The sequence below is a fragment of the Equus przewalskii genome, chromosome 17 (assembly GCF_037783145.1).
Source record: "Equus przewalskii isolate Varuska chromosome 17, EquPr2, whole genome shotgun sequence".
Classification (NCBI taxonomy): Eukaryota; Metazoa; Chordata; class Mammalia; order Perissodactyla; family Equidae; genus Equus; species Equus przewalskii.
The window spans coordinates 30,188,264-30,205,436 of NC_091847.1; the positions used below are offsets into that span (position 1 = coordinate 30,188,264).

A 17,173-nucleotide genomic window follows, 5' to 3' on the forward strand; every position below is an offset into this window, starting at 1 on the left:
TTGAACCTAAGAAGATTCCTTGGTGGCTCTTGAGGATCTGGCTATACTTTGTTTCTGGAGAAAACTGTACTTAGGAGAGAATGAGTTGAAAGAACAGAAGCAAAGATCTTGGATTAGTTATTGCACAGTGATGCTATCACATTGTGATCATAGTACCCACATCTGAGTTCAAGAGTTCTTTCCACACTCGGTTGTAGAATATTTCCAACAAGTAACTTCTACTGGAAAAAGTGATGTGGTTGTATATTGCAATATTTGTTCATTCATCAAGTATTCATACTGATAGTGCATTGATAGGTTCCTTTTCTTGTTTTTATGCTTTAGGGACCATCTTAAGAAGTGAAGAGATGATAGGTGATAGTTGTAACTAATTAGCACTTTGTGGGTATCTTTGACTTTTCACTATATCATTGCTCTCTGTACCACATTGATAGGTTCTTCATCTAATTCTTCATCTAATTTTACTAATAAAGTTGTTTAATTCTTTTATTTAAAATTTGACCTTTGAGATTATTTATAAGGAAGCTTTTCAGTCCCTGGTTATAATGTTAAGTGATGTGTTGTTACCAGTAGGCAGGAGAAAATACCGCAGAGATTCTTAAGAATTGAAAAACATTTTAGACTAAAACCCAATTTTTTCAGCTAATGCAGGATTCGATTATTTAATTTTTTTAAGGTTACAGAAACAATGTATGTTCTTTTTTGAAAAATTGTAATGTATGGATAAATGAGAGAAAAGTTTCAAAATGTCTAATTACATTGTTCAGAGATACCCACTCTTAGCATACATGTTTTTCATTCCCTACCTTTTGTTACTGTGTGTGCATATAAATATAGAAGGCAGAGGGAGGGAGGAAGTGAGAGACAGAGAAAGATGTATCTATTTCTATTTTAATTTTTTAAATGGGATAAAAATATGCATACTGTTATACAACCTTTTTTCGTTTGATACGTCATGAATATATTTCCATGTCAATACATAATCAACATAATTTTAAAGTACAGAATAGAGTTCCACTAAATGGGAGAACCATAATTTATTTGACCAATCCACTATTGTTGGCATTTATGTTTTTTCCTTAGTGACAGGAATCTCTCTTAATAGCTCACAGTAAATAATCAGCCAGCTCTAGTGCTTTTTTCTGGATTTAACATTTATATAAATGTCACCTTATAGTATGTTACTGTGTTTAGCAGCTATGTCACAATGCTGGATAATAAAGAGCTTGTGGGGAACTACAGGCAGCTCCTATTTGTACAAAGTGTTGCTAAATCAATTTTTCCTTATCTTTTCAATGTCTTCATTAATTAAATAATTTTTAAAAACTGAATAAGATCAAAGGACAAAAGCATGTGACACTTCCCTGAAGACCTCTCTCTGCATTAACATAGCACTCTACTTTAGGGGTAAGATTGTTAAACCAGTGGTGCTTCTGTGCGATGATATATGCGATAGCCATTTCAGTAATTTGATATTGGTCGTATGTTTGCTACAAGTAGGACAGAGAAGTCATCCCAACTGTTTTATCCAAAACTACCACCACGATTTTCAAAACTTAAACCATTAAAAGAGCCCCTGGAAAAGAAAACCAACAAAAAAATCCTCAGGCAAAATGACCATTCTATTTTTATCATGTTGAGACCAAGGTTCTCTGATGTAGCAATTGGTAGGATACAAGATATGTAAGTTTGAGGGCCATATCTCCCACTCACATTTCAAAATTTTGTCCACAAGTATATTTTGGAAATTTTTTGTTCATCACATTGTTAAGCTTCATGCCATTCGTCTCATACTACCCAGCATGTTCTAGATTGTTAGAATTATGGAAAAGTCTGGTAACTTCACTAGTGTGAAAATTCAAAATACTGAAGTAACGTCAAACAAGATCTTAGTACTATTTTGTTTATTGAGAAGTCTTTTAAAATTAAGTGTAAAACACCTCTAATATTACCATAAAATGATAATAATTCCAAGTAAAGTAATAGTTTAACAAAATAACAGACATATGTTAAAATATTGAGAACCATTTCCATTTAAAGTTAAAATCGCTAATATTAGTCTAATAGATTGTAATATTCTCTCCCTCTTTCTGACAAACTCCAACTGTTTTACATATGTAAATATATAGAGATATTTATATATAATGTATTTTTCTCTCTGTGTGTGTATATATATAGATGTGGGTTTATGTATATGTGCATGTAAATATGTGATTAGTTAGCAGAGGGCCACAATTATTGAGAAAGACATTGTACTAAGTCACTTTGATTTTTATTCTTACTTAATCCTCCTGATAATCCAATGAAATAGTTATTATTCTTATCCCCTTTTTTTAAGATGAGGAAACTGACATGTAGAGAGGAGAAGTAATTTATCCAAGGTCACACAGTCATTAAGTAATAGACTTTGGGACCTAAACTGAGATCTCTCGTGCTTTATGGTGTTGTAACTAATATGTATGCCCAATTTGTTTCCACCTGTTGGAGAATCGGTTCATTAAAGATGATCTAGGAAGTGTTCTCTCTGATAACTCAACATTACCTGTTCTCTCCTTGAGTTCTCTCAGGCTGCCTTCTGCCTTTAAAATGTATTCTGTTTTAAATACTTTTAAAGAACAAAGCCCATTGTTTTTGCCCTACAAACTTTTCATAGAAGATGTTATGTTGGATGACTTTTTAGTTGAAAATGGAATAAAAATCTAACATACTCTGAGTTTTGTAATCATTAAGTTTTATTTTTAAATAATGCTTCTGGTGAGTTCTAATACTAAATTTGAAAAATTATATGAGGGGAAAAAAAAATTTTTTTTAAGGGAGATTAGCCCTGAGCTAATATTTGCTGCCAATCTTCCTCTTTTTCTTTTTTCTTTCTTTCTTTCTTTTTTTTTTTTTTTTTTTTGCTGAGGAAGATTGACCCTGAGCTAACATCCATGCCCATCTTCCTCTGCTTTATATGTGGGACACCTGCCACAGCATGGAATTGACAAGCAGTGTGTAGGTCTACACCCAGGATCTGAACCAGCGAACCCTGGGCCACTGAAGTGGAATGTGCAAACTTAACCACCGCAGCACTGGGCCAGCCCAAGACAATTTTAAAAGTTCATTGGACAGTACATTTTTACAAAATGTCTTACATGATCAGATGTTCTCATCTGGAGGAAATCATACCTAAATGTACATATCTATACTGCTTGTTTTAATCATTGTTTACCAGTGTTCATTCGCCTAGAGAATTCAGTATGCTAATTCAAAGATAAAGTCTACCCTGCTCATGCTATCCAATATGATAATAGCATTTATTGTAATAGATATAATATCTTGAGACCTACTGAAATTCAAGTAACAAACACCTTTACATAATGGGACTACATAAACGTATATAGTTACCTGAAGTCTATGTAGTAAAAATGAGTCATCATTTAGTTAAAAATAAGTTTGCTAGATTATGTCATCTCACACAATGTCATCCCTCAAGAGAATGTATTTTTAGATGCAAAACAGATTCCTGTTTTACCAGGAATCAAACATTTAAAAAATGTCTGGGCCAAAATGCAGACTTTAGTCTTTATAGATAAAACTTCTGTTTTACAAATTATCAACATGATTTGCTCTGTATCTAAAAAATACTTCTCAAAGTATATATGTTATACAGTATGAATAAAAATATAAGCTGCTGTTATTGTGATTTATTTAGACTTAGCATTTTTTTCCTGGCAACATAACCTATATACCAACCAAGGGTTTGATTGAGTGGTAAGTTGAATGCTTTTAGATTTAACATATCACATAACATATCATTTTAGTTCTTTAGGGGGCATGTATATCAGTAGTTGTTTGAAAACTGAATAACATGGCACTTGATTACCCTTGACAATAGATCATTATTTTCCATGATAGGCTCTTAATATTATGAATGTATCAGATTTATTTACCAGCTCAGAAGTTTTATCATTCCACATTTTCATATGCTATGAAAACTAGATCAGTTGGATCTGACTGGGGATAGTATTTCCTTTCACCAGTGGTAAATGTTTATGTATATTTTTTGTAAGCTTTCTAACTCATCAACCAGAATGATTTGCTTGAGAAATACAAATTTTTGTTTTATTTTATTAATGTTCTGGAGTACACATATGCAACTCTAAAGTTTACCCTTTTAACAGAAATAGCATAGGAGATGAAATGAAATGATAGCCAGATGGAGTGAATACTCCATCTAGGTTTCTTTGCATACCCAAGGCCTTAGACTCCTCCCATAGAACTGACCAAGAATCCTCCCAAAGAAGTATTTTAGTCTCTTAGTACCTGATGTAATCTAAATAGTGTACCCTCCTTAGAAGTGTGAGATTCTTACTGTGATGATTTTTTGTTACTATGTGACAAGAAGACAGATCAGATCAAGACCCCTTCTGGTGAGAAAGTCAGTTTGGAAGAGAAAAAGGTCACCATTCTCTTAATTTTAGATTTCTTGTTTTTTTGAGGGAAGGGGTTATAGGTAAGTCAGACTCCTTTTCTCTTGATTTACAAATAAAACTCTCAGAGTTAATGGGAGGGCACATTGCTAAAACTGGTGATTTTGAAGTTAATGTCAAAATTCAGTGTCATAATTGTTTTTCATGGATCAAATTAAAACTGTATAAATGGTTTTCTCATCCCTTTTTCTTCCTTGCTCTTAGATTTAAAAACATTGCCTCAGTGGAAACAAATGTCCATTAATAGAGGATAATTTAAATACATATGGTGCCTTCTTATAATGACATAGTCATTAAAAGTGACAGATGTAGACAATATTACAATGATCAAGACATGGAAACAACGTAAGTGTCCATTGATGGATGAATGGATAAAGAAAATGTGGTGTATATGTGTGTGTGTGTATATATATATATATATACACACACACACATATACACACACAATTAAATATTATTCATCCATTAAAAAGAAGGGAATCCTGCCATTTGCGACAACGTGGGTGTACCTTGAGGGCATTACTCTAAGTGAAATGAGTCAGACAGATAAAGACATCCAGTATGATCTCATGTGACGTCTAAAAAGACCAAACTATGGGGCCAGCCCTGTGGCCGAGTGGTTAAGTTCATGCGCTCCGCTTCGGCGGCCCAGGGTTTCACCAGTTCGGATCCTGGGCACAGACATGGCACTGCTCATCAGGCCACCTTGAGGTGGCATCCCACATGCCACAACTAAGATATACAACTATGCATTGGGGGGATTAGAGGAGAAAAAGCAGAAGAAAAAAAAGGAAGATTGACAACAGTTGTTAGCTCAGGTGCCAATCTTTAAAAAAATAAATTAAAAAAAATAGTAAATAAAAAGACCAAACTCAGAGATACAGAGATTGGTGGTCGCCAGATGCAGGGGGATTGGGAGTGGGAGATAGTGAAATGGGTAAAGGGTAATGGGTAAAAGGTGGTCAAAAGGTATAACTGTAAGTTATAAGATAAATAAGTTCTGGGGATATAATGTACAGCATTATATTTATATATAATTAATAATACTATATTGTATATTTGAATCTTGCTAAGAGAGAAGGTCTTAAAAGTTCTCATAAGAAAAAAATGCATGACTATGTGAGGTGATAGATATTAACTAAACTTATTGTGATGATCATTTTGCAGTGTATACATTTATCAAATCATTATAAAATTATAAAAATGACAGATTTAGAAGTAAAAATTATTTTATTAATAGTTATTGAGCACTTACGCTTAATGTTCTAGGTGCTATTCTAAGAAATATGGTGTAATATATCTCATTGTATCCTCATGAGATAGATACTATTTTTATCACCATTTTAAAGGTGAAATTTACCTTACACAAAAATAATTTGCCCAAGGTCACACAACTGTTAAGTAGAAAAGCTGGATTATGGACCCAGGAAGTCTGATTCCAAAGCCAATGCTATTAACTATTATGTCATATAGTTCTATCTTGCTGATATAGAAGTGTGCATTATTTATAAAACAACAGATAAAATAGCATACAGTGTATAATATGATTCTATTTGCATAAAATGGTTGACCCTGGTTATTCTGGCCTTTCAGGATTTTTCTTTTCCTTCTATGGATGTTTTACAGTGAGTATCTATGATTTACCTAATCAGAAAAAGTAAATAAAGCTTTCATGCTTTGCAAACAATAAATAAACCACTGCCCAAAGTATTCTCCACTTCTCTCAGCTGGTGTTTCTTCTCCCCATCAATCTTGGTTCTTTAACTTCTACAAAGCAGCGATAACACTGCCTAGTCTACTTAGCTTCATCAGGTCTCTCAGTGTTAGAAGGACCTTTTATATTTGTAGTTTGTGTATATCTTCTTTTTTTTTTCCCTTTGGTCGCTTCCTTTTTCCTTTGTAAACCTCTGTAGTATTTACCTTTGTGTTTATTGGACTTCCAGTAAATATTGATGAGGAGGAAAAAAACAAACTCTAATGTGAGCTTTCTGGTTAAACAATTTTGTAGATATTTCCTTTTAAAAAGAGTAGTGGGTGTAACTGGAAAATAATAAACCTCAAAGGAATAGAATTTTATACATGACAGTAATGATTTGGAAATGACCATGAGTGGCTAGAGGAATGCTGACCTATTTCCCTCAGACTCTATTATAGTTTTATACAAAGGTGTTGGGAGAATAACGGTTTCCTCCTCTAGAGAGGGCCACCAAAGAAAGGTGTCCTCTGGGTTTCTATTAAGGCAAATAGGTCTCTTGAGGGATCATTTTGTGAAGACAATGAGGTATAGGGGATCATCGCTTGTTAATTAGTAATTATAGTAGCAGTAATAGAGGTGCTGTAGAAAAGCGTTGTGGGAAAGGATTATTGGAAAGATGGCACAGGGAAGAAGCCCAGAGTAGAATGAAGCAAGGAAGGAAGACTATAGATGACTCCAAAAGAGGGATTTACATGTCAAAGAGTGGCCAAAGATGACAGGCCTGTAGGGCATACTGGATGCCCTGACTGATGTAGTCAGGTTTGTTGCTTTATATTTTTGGTTATCACAGGCAAAGGTAAAAACTGATTCACTCTGTTTGAAATCAGAATAGAAGTCACTATACTTTTGTTCTTTGTCTCACTTCTATCTCATTGCCATTTTTTCCTAAGGCACTAGACTAGACTAAGAGAAATGGAAATAATTGTCTTGAAAGGATTATAACATCAGTTGTTAGAACTTTTTTCATGTATGAATATTTCTATATGTATATCTAAAAGACAAGAACTCAATTTAAAAATAAGTACAATACCATTATCACACTTTTAAAAATTAGAAATAATCCTTAATTCTCATAATACATCAATCAGTTTGCAGATTTTTCCAACTGTATTTAACTTTGGTTTTTTGTGTTTTTTTTGGTTTTTGTTTTTCTACAGTTGTTTGTTTAAATCAGGATCTAAATAAGATCCACACATTGGAATTGGTTGGTATATCTCTTAAGTGTTTGTGAATCTATAGGTTTTCTCTCTTAGGATTAATAATTGATTAGACTTACTTTTATATGAGAAAGTACTTGCCCAGTTTTTTATTCAGTTCTCACATAAATGTATTAGTGATCAAAACAACTGTTCTGCAAGAAATCAGGAGCCACTAGTAATTAGCTAACTTATTCAATTGTAAGTAACATCTATATAGCTGTTTTCTTAATTTTGCTCTATAAATGTGGTCTTAGGAAGTAAATATTATTCTGATTATCTTATCCTGGTTAGGAAAACAGGTCACAAAAGTGAAATGATGGTAATTTATCCTAGATCACCCTTAGAAACCAGTTTGAAAGCTCAGAGCACTTGATTTTTTAGAATAGTGATAAAGATGCTTTTGTCTTTCTGCTTTGTATTAGAGCCAGATGTGAGTTTTAAAATAGATTGCATGTAGGCTGAAGATGAGAGTATGATTGGTAGTGTATCAGTCAGGATAGGCTGTATTATTAAGTAGTGAGAAACAACCACAAAACCTTGGTGGTTTAAAACAACAATGGTTTATTTCTTGTTCTCCTTGCATGTCCATCATGGTCAGAGGTACCTCTGCTCATAATAGTCGCTTAGGGACCTTATGGAGCAACCACCATTTCAATGATTGCTGATCATCATGATGGAAAGAAAGAAAGGAAAAAAAAAAGAGCCCTGGAAGGTTTTATATCTGCAGTTAAACGTTCCAACCCAGAGGCCACACATCCAATTACAAGGAGGCTGGGAAGTTACCCTTCTGTGTGCCTCAGAGAGAAGAACCAGCTATTGATGAGCAGTACAGATAGCTAACACTGTAAGTAATAATTCTGTTACTGGACTGCTAAAGATCTGTTCATTCATTCACTCATTTTTTGGTTCGTTAATCAAATATTCATTGAATGGCTGCTATGTGCAAGTCACTATACTAGACAATGGTGATATTAAAGAGAATAAAACATTTCATCCCTCCTCTCTAGGTTCTCAGAGTGGCAAGAGGCAAGTAATTCTCTATTAGGGTTCAGCAAAGTATTGCCCACAGGCCAAATCTGGCCTGCAGCCTGTTTTTATATTGCCCTTAAGCTAAAAATGTCTTACATTTTTAAAGGATTGAAAAAGCAACAAACAAAACAGATATGCAACAGAGGCTATAGGTGGCCCGCACAGCCTAAAACTTTTACTATCTGACCCTTTACAGTAAAACAGTTTGCTGACTTCCATACTGTAACATCTGTACTTAAATTTGAAGCTCCTCAAACTAACTGCCATGTAGCCCGTTGTCAGATAAAAGATACACAATTATCTTGTAAGCTCTGGATTTCTTTTAACAGTGTGCCTTTTGTTTGATCTGATACTACATTTCTATGGAAATATAAATCTTTTCCTGTGTTGTTGGAATGGTGATTGAGTGGTCTTATTACTGGGCATTGGAGTCATGGGGTCCCTACTCAATTTAATGCATAGGTAGGTAGCCACGAGATGGTCAGACCCCTAAAATGTGTATATGCACATATTAAGTAATGATTTGTGCTGGGAACAGAAAGTAAAGCAACCCTAAGGATATCTGCTTCCTCGGAGAAATAAGACCTAAACTTTGTGGACTTTAGAAATCCAAGTCAGGGAGTGGAAGTACACATCAAAGTAGACTTTTTATTTTCTGCACTATGGACTGGGCTACTCTATTAAGGATTATACTTTTAGATATTTCATAAACTGAATATGAGGCTGTGGTTTAAAGACTATATGTAGAGTCTCTGCTATGAATGAGGCACTTGAGGTACAAGGACAGTTGAGAATCACTCCTGGTACTCAAGTTCAAAATAAAGGAAGAGGGTATTCAGGTTGAGAGGAATAGGATTGTATAAAATAATTCTGGTTTATTCTAAAGCAGTTTTGGAGGAATAGCCTCCAAAATATGTAACTTTTATAGCATGAGAAAAGAAAAGGTACATTGAGCTTGTGCTTAATACAGTCTTGTATTGACCATCAGAGCTCAATTCAGTTGTATCCCCACTATGTTTTCCCATGTTCCATTATGGAACTCTTCCAGATTCCACACCAGTTTTAGGATCTACTTAAGTTGTTCTGATATGTGGAATGTAGATTGTCAATGCCAAAAAAACCTGTTTAACAATAGTCTGTAGAATTCTAGTTTTGGTCAAGGTCAGCTTCTATCCTGTTGAATTGTTCATAGTCATCACATTTTTATAGATTTGGGGAAAGTCCTCTTTCAGATCTGGTGCTTCAGAGCTTGAACCCTTAAACGTTACTCTCAACTATTTTATGGATGCTAGAGTTTCTTTTCTTAACAGTAAGCAAGCATATTTTTCCAAGTGATTCCTAAGGTTCTTTCTAGTTTTATGACTGATTACGATGACAATGATGTGGCTCAGGTCTGTGATTCCAGTAACTCTAATCAGATTCTGAGCTTGGATGCTGAATGGCCTATGTATCCAGTGGGTACTTGTTTATTTGTATGTCAAGTTGGAATAGTATTTTACCAGCCCTCTATTTGTTTGAGAAGTAGCAGATTGCTCTAAATACACCAAATGTGCCAGTGTTTACTGTGGATTATGTATGATCCACTTGTCGTGGCAATTGACTGCTACTGTATATAATTCTGAGATTATCATTTAAAATTGCCTTTTCCTTATATAGTCATTTTATTGTTAATTTCCATAAAGTGAACTGCCGTACGGTTTAGCCACTGCAAATGTGCCATTATACACCAAGGTCACATGACTGCCTTTCAGCAGTAGCTAAAATAGTCCAGTGTAAGTATATTATCCATTGATACTTCTTTTAACACATATTCTTGACCCTTTCACATCTCTAATTTCCACTTTATAAATTTAGCGTTTTTCTTGGTAATTGTGAACTTCTTTTGGTTAATGCTAATTGAAAATGTAATTTCACATCACTGGGTATTACGGCTAATAGTCCTGTCATTATGTTGGAAAATTTAATGTCATAAAAGAATACGTGTGTTAATTATTTTATCATCAAAATATTTTAACTATCAAAATATTTTATAATCTAAATATTTTATTCATGGAGATGAATGCTACACAGACTGGAACAAATGACCCCATACCTATCAGATGTATTTATAGAAAATAATATTTGATATTGTTGACTCATCTCTCTCACCTGTTTTTGATGTATAGTTTTTCTGTCGTCATTTTGATTAATCCAGTGAAATGTATTTCCAGGTTACCATCATTAAAGTTTTTAAAACAAAATTGAAATGATCAAGTATCTGAAGTTACTCATTGCCACCTAGGCCAGTTCTAATTCATAAAATGCTGACCAGGAATCTCAGCAGAATTGTGAATAGTTTGGCTGTATCTTCCAATCTCAAAACCACTGCCATTGTGTTGCCAATATCCTGAGTACTGGGTTTGGCCTAACCTCTTTCAGCCTGTCTGATATCAGTGATTTTCAAATGTTTTAGAGGGTGACAGTAATGTTTGTAGTATTACAGCCTCCGAGGATGTTGTTGTAGTTAGAGAAGCATAGTCAGTTTTAATAATATGAACTAGAGAAAGTGAAGCTTCACAGAATCTCCTTGGCTAGTGGATGAATATAGAGAAGACACCATTTTCTAGGTACCTGAAATTCTCAAGTTAGAGAGGCAGTCCCCACCCATCCACTGCAAGCCTATCTCAGTTATCCTTGTGACCACTCTCCTCCCTCTTAAAACTTGCCTTTGCCCATTTCCCTTAGTGTCCAGATCCCTGAAGCTAGTTAATTTAATAAACCATGTTGTCGTGTTAATAAATACCGCGTTCTCTCTTGTGGATATTTTGGAATTATTAAAAGAAAATAAAAACAGAAAAGAACACGTAATCTTATTGTGTAAAGGAAGTTTAGAATCAAGGCGAAGATGGAGTCTGGAGGCATGGAATTAGGGGCAGGGGATTAAACTTTCCCTCAATTACAGCAGACAGTTATCTGTATGCTAAATTTGTAAGTATGTTGTGGTCCAGCTGAGGCATTTATATCTTGTAATGCAAGGGATGTATTATAATCATACTCCTGCAATAAAATCAGTATATATGGAAATTCAGTGTATTCTGCATTTAGTTTTAGACGTGTCTTCTACAGATAGCAAATTTCAGCTAACTTCAAAAAATGATCCAGGAATGTTGAGTCATGAGAGAAGCAGAAATTTAATTTGGATACGTATTCTTTTCTTCTAAAAAGTGTGATTCTTTAGTTTTCTGAACTTTTGAGTTATATGTTTGGAACTTGATATTTTACTAGTTGCCAAGTAAATGTTTATTATTGAAAAAAATAATCTCATTAAAAGTTTCCCATTAATTTTATTCAAGAGCAAATCTAAAGTATAAATGTATGATAATGTAAATATAAGATTTTGTCATATATAATAATGCTCTTTTAAAACAAAATCTAATCTAGCATTATTTAGGCTTAAAATCTTTTGTATTGGGCCTCAATTTAAAGAGTAGTTAGGCTTAAAATAGACTTTTTCCTCCCGTTCTCAAAGTTTTTAGATGGTTAGGGAGAGAGATAAATACATATGCAGTTGTTTTGCTAATTTTTATATCTACTAAATTTAAAAGTAAACAAAAATTGGGGCTCGCCTGTTGGCATAGTGGTCAAGTTCATGCTTTCTGCTTCGGCGCCCAGCATTCGCAGGTTCGGATGCTGGGCATGGACCTGGACACTGCTCATCAAGCTATGCTGTGGTGGCGTCCTGCATACAAAATAGAGGAAGATTGACATGGATGTTAGCTCAGGGCCAATTTTCCTCACCAAAAAAAAAAAAAAAAAGGTAAAAATTATGAAGTAGTGAAAAATACTTAAAACTAAAATATATTCAAAATTAATACATATTATGATTGCAACTATGTAAATATACAACTATTTAAACATTAAAAATATTAGCTGGAAATGTATCAAAATGCTGAATGATTGTATTAAGGTGCTAAGATTAGGACCTTTTTTTCTTTCTTCTAGATTCTAGTATTTTTGTAATATGGTTGTTACTTTTATGATGAAAAGAATAAGCATGTGTTTACAAAATGCAATAAAGGAAGCTAAGATTAAATATAGAAGGCATTTACTGCTTCTAATTATGGCAAATGTTTCAAAGGCACTTATATTAAATATAAGGATAATTCATGTACCCAAAGCACTGTACTGTGTTTAGAGTATATTTCACTATAAGAAGCAGCTCACAGCTTACAGTGTCAGTGTGACAGGCAATTTTGAAAATTAACATCAAATAAGTTTTAATGTAAAAAGGGTTAAATAAATCTTAACTTCTTTGTTGTCTCCTCCAAACCTCCTCATTCTCCCAAACACCTTGAATAAAAATCCTATAAGGGTGGGGTTCTTCTCTGTCTTTTTAAATTTTTGAATCTGTAGTGTATAGAATAGTTTCTGGGACATAGTAGGAGCTTAATAAGTACGTATTGAATGAGCAGATAACATATGAGAGAGAGATGCGATTAACTCCTAATTAATTATGTACAGATAGTTCCAGTGTAAATTGCTATGTTCCCTGTTCCCTCGCCATCTTACCTGGTTTAAGCTGTAAAACTAGAGGAATATGAAACTTTTCATAAGGATTAAAGATGTTTTGAACTATAGAGAATGTAGCAACTTGGAGCCAGGCAAGCTCAACCTTGATAAAGAGTTACACACCCTTTACTCATAGCAAAACTCCAGGCTCTAAGGAGAAATGAGAGTATAGTAAGTAGCGCAGAGAGGTGATAGGCACATTGCATAGTCCTGGTCTGTTTTACATAAATGGACCCTGAATTTGCAGCACAACCCACTCAGAAGGCTCCCCGATAGTTCTGTGCACGCTTGGATGACCTGATGCACCCTACTCTGGGTCTACCCCAGAATCATAGCTTTAACCCTTCCATTTCTTGCACATCGTGCCTGCTGCACTCTAACTCACGCTTTTGTGGGGAAATTCCAGGTATCTTAGAATACAAACCATACAAAATATCAGTAACTACTCATTTTAAAAGTGATGGCATTAATTTAGTAGGTAAATAATTTAATCTTACTCATGGCCAGTATACTTGTTATTTCCTTTATTCACTTCAGCGTGATTCTATGTAAATCACTTTTAGATTCTTCTGAATCTTTCTGCTTTCATTTATTCTGTAGCTGATCCTTTTTGGCTGCTCTGTCTGTCCATGCTTCTTTTCTCTTTGAGGAAGTATTTTGCATTTCATATGTAAAATCAGAGGCATTTCTTCTTATGGATCCTTTAGACTCTGAGAAAGGATAATTTCTTTTCTCTGTCCCTAGACCTTTATAGTTTTAGGCTGAAACTGCTCTCTCCAGAACTTCTTGAATGTTTATGTGATAGAATCTTTCACTCTGAGCCCTGAGTTTTCCAATTCTTGTCATTCATTCAGTGTCTCTTGTGATATCGTGCCTTTTCTAGAGCATATGTCCATCTCTCTGTCAGGTTTTCTTCAAATCTCTTTATTCCTTGGCTCTGACAGGTTCTCTGAACTCTTCAGGTCTTTGCCATTTGCCCAGGACCACCAGCATCTCATTCTGATTGTTCTTTATCTCAGAAAGTCGTATTTCCCATTCTTCATCTTTTGGCCCTTCTGTATCTTCTTGGATTGACATTAGTTAATTCATTCTCTTATTCACTCAGTCATTCAACAGATATTTATTGAGTCGCTACCATGTACCAGAGCTGTACTGGATGTGAGGATAAGTGGTAAAAGAAACAAACATGGTCCAAACCCTTGTGGAGTTTTCTGTACAATTGAAACATAAAACATTAACCTCACGCATCTGCAACTGTTATACTTCCATTACTTAACCTGTGTGAGATTTCAGGGTAAGGAGGTTTTTATCACAGAACTCTCTTATGCATTTGAAACCCAAAAAGGAAGAAAACAATCATACCTTTTTGCTGGTAGCCTTGGCACAATTTCAAGACCATTTGGCATGTTTCCAACAAAATGAGTAGGTTATCCTCTATAAAAGGCTTGTTGGTAATTATATCCGATATTTATTAGACATTATACTTCTTGCCCATTATAGGCATGATTTCTTCTGATCCTCACAAAAAACTTCTAAGGAAATGGGCACAAAGAAGTTAAATTACTTACCCAAAGTCATTCAGATACTAAGTAAGAGAGTGGAGATTCAAATCCAAGTGTGTTCCATCCCAGAACCTGAGCTCTGTTGTCTCTCATTTTTGCTAGTTTCCCTCACTAGTGAAATTAATCAAAAGTCAAATGTATAAAATGTGTGTACCCCCTTTGCTCTTATTAACCATACAATATTTCTCTTCTATAAAATGTTAGGGACTCTTAGTTTCAAAACTCAAGATATAGCCATATTCACAAAGCTACTTTTTGGTTGGTTGACTTTGATTATGAAAGACATGACTTTTGAAACACTGGGAAATGTTTACTCTCAAGTGGAGAATATTTTTGTGAAAGGATTGATTGCATGTTAGTATTTCATATTTTAAATTATAACCTCTACTTGATTGGGAGTCAGAAAACATACTTTCTTTGTTAAAAATGAAATTTTTAAAAAAGATGCTGAAAAGACACATATATGGTTCCCCCCAAGTATATTTATATTTTTTACTTTATAATGTTTGCTTAACATTTTTCATCCAAAAATAAGAAATAGAGCATCCCAATCAAGGCCCTATATTATTGAAATAGTTGCCCTCACTGAAATAGTTCCTTTTTTATCCATTGTTTATATCGTTTATAAAAAATACTTCTGTATCCTTTACATTTTCACTACCAGGAGACTTTTTCCCCGAGGTAAACATTGCACACACAAAAGCTGAAAACCTGGCATGGCAATACTATATAAAGTCTCTTGTTTTGCCTGTTTACAATGCTTAGTTTTATGTTGTAGAACACGCATTTATGTAGTACTTAAAAGCATTGGACTTGAAGTCAAATAACAAAATCTTTACCTTGCTTCACCATTAATTTGGGCAAATCACTTGACCTTTTCCATGCTTCTATTCTCATATAGGATGACACCAACTCTCTGTGACATGCCTAACTAGAAGCTTCATCTTTACCTTGGGATTGCAAAATTCTACCCAACTAGAATTTAAGATATTCCCAAGAAAGGATATATAAAACAAGGGTATTATATTATAATAGTCATTGAAGAAACAAAATAGTTTTGACTGATCTAAGGTAATATCTCTACTCTGATTTTCTACCTCTTAAAATATAGCTTTTAAAAATATTTAAATATTTCAATACAGTATTTGTTGACTTCCAAGTCATTATTTAAATATAAATTTTTCATCGTTTTTACATTGATCTTTCATTGGAAACTTGGACCTATTAAGATCTTTGTCTCAGATTAAAAAAACAATGTCTTTGGTATTCTACTTATTTTTTTAGGCCCAAGAAATTAATAATCTTCAATATTTGAATATCATATAATTAAAAAAGTGATTCAAGCTTACCCTATATTGGCTCAGCTTCTTTTAAAAAGAAAATTTGTCTTCACTTTAAGAAATACATCACCATGAATTCTTTGGAAGAAAGCCATTATGTAAATACAAGATATCTTGTTACTATTTATAGAATATTTTTGCCATTTCTTTTATTGATGGCTGAATTTTTTCTTGAAGACTTTCTCTCCCATTCTTAAGCAATCCACTCCCCTAAGCCCCCATGCTCAACTAATATTTTCTTATTGCCATCATTTTTCCTTATCTGTTTAGTTGAAAATTCAAACTATTAATGACAGTGGGGTTTTCTTTCCTCAGGAAGATTCACCCTGAGCTAACATCCATTGCCAATCATCCTTTTTTGTTCACTTGAGGAAGATTAGCCCTGCACTAATGCCTGTGCCAGTCTTCCTCTACTTTTTTTTTTTTCCGGTGAGGAAGATTGGCCCTGAGCTAACATCTGTGCCAGTCTTCATCTACTTTCTTTTTGATGAGGAAAATTGTCACTGAGCTAATGTCTGTGCCAATCTTCCTCTGTTTTGTATGTGGGATGCCTCCACAGCGTGGCTTGATGAGCGGTGTGCAGGTCCGCACCTGGGATCCAAACCTGCAAACCTCGGGCCACCGAAGCACAGTGTGCAAACTTAACCATTACACCACTGGGTCCGCCCATTCCTCTACTTTTTATATGTGGGACACCACCAGAGCATGGCTGGTGAGTGGAGTAGGTCCATGTTCAGGATCCAAACCCACGAACCCCGACTGCCAAAGCGGAGCACGAGGAGCTTCAACTACTCAGCCACAGGGCTGGGCCTGACAATGGATTTTTAAAGAGTTGTATTAAATAGTTTTGATTATCTTTAAATTTGTCCCCTTTTCTTTCAAATATAACGTTTTTGTCTTTTTGCAAAATATTTGGCTAATGGCTTCCATTTCATTTGATTAAGGAGGTTGATGAGAGCATTTCTGAAGAAGAGAAAATATAAAAGGAAGACACATTTTATGACTATAAACCAGTACTTTCAGAAGAGTGACAGTTCCGCTCTCATTACCAATGGTGCAGGACAAGGCAGGCCAAGAGAAGCCAGGGACCAAAGTTGATTTAGACTGATAAGAGGTGACAAATGATGAAGGTCTCAGCAAACACGACTTCAGCCAGAAAATTAGCTATTCTAGGGAGGAAAATATAAATTCTCAAACAATAGAAGATGGAGTCTAAATTGAAATCAGAGAAGCCCCTGAAATCAGAAGTGAGAAGATTCCAACTAGT

At 34.5% G+C, this 17,173-nt stretch overlaps 1 protein-coding gene across 22 annotated transcripts in view; it reads left to right on the top strand.

Moving 5' to 3' along the window:
• The window catches only part of MBD5 (methyl-CpG binding domain protein 5), a 423,339-nt gene that overhangs the window by 56,094 nt on the left and 350,072 nt on the right, over positions 1-17,173 (top strand). For 3 of the 22 annotated variants that reach the window (XM_070579637.1, XM_070579633.1, XM_070579641.1), the window contains exon 2: positions 8,026-8,271. The exons of the other annotated variants lie outside the window; for them this stretch is intronic. The gene's annotated coding sequence lies outside the window, so the exon portion shown is untranslated. The remainder of the gene's footprint in view (positions 1-8,025; positions 8,272-17,173) is intronic. 22 annotated transcript variants of the gene reach the window in all.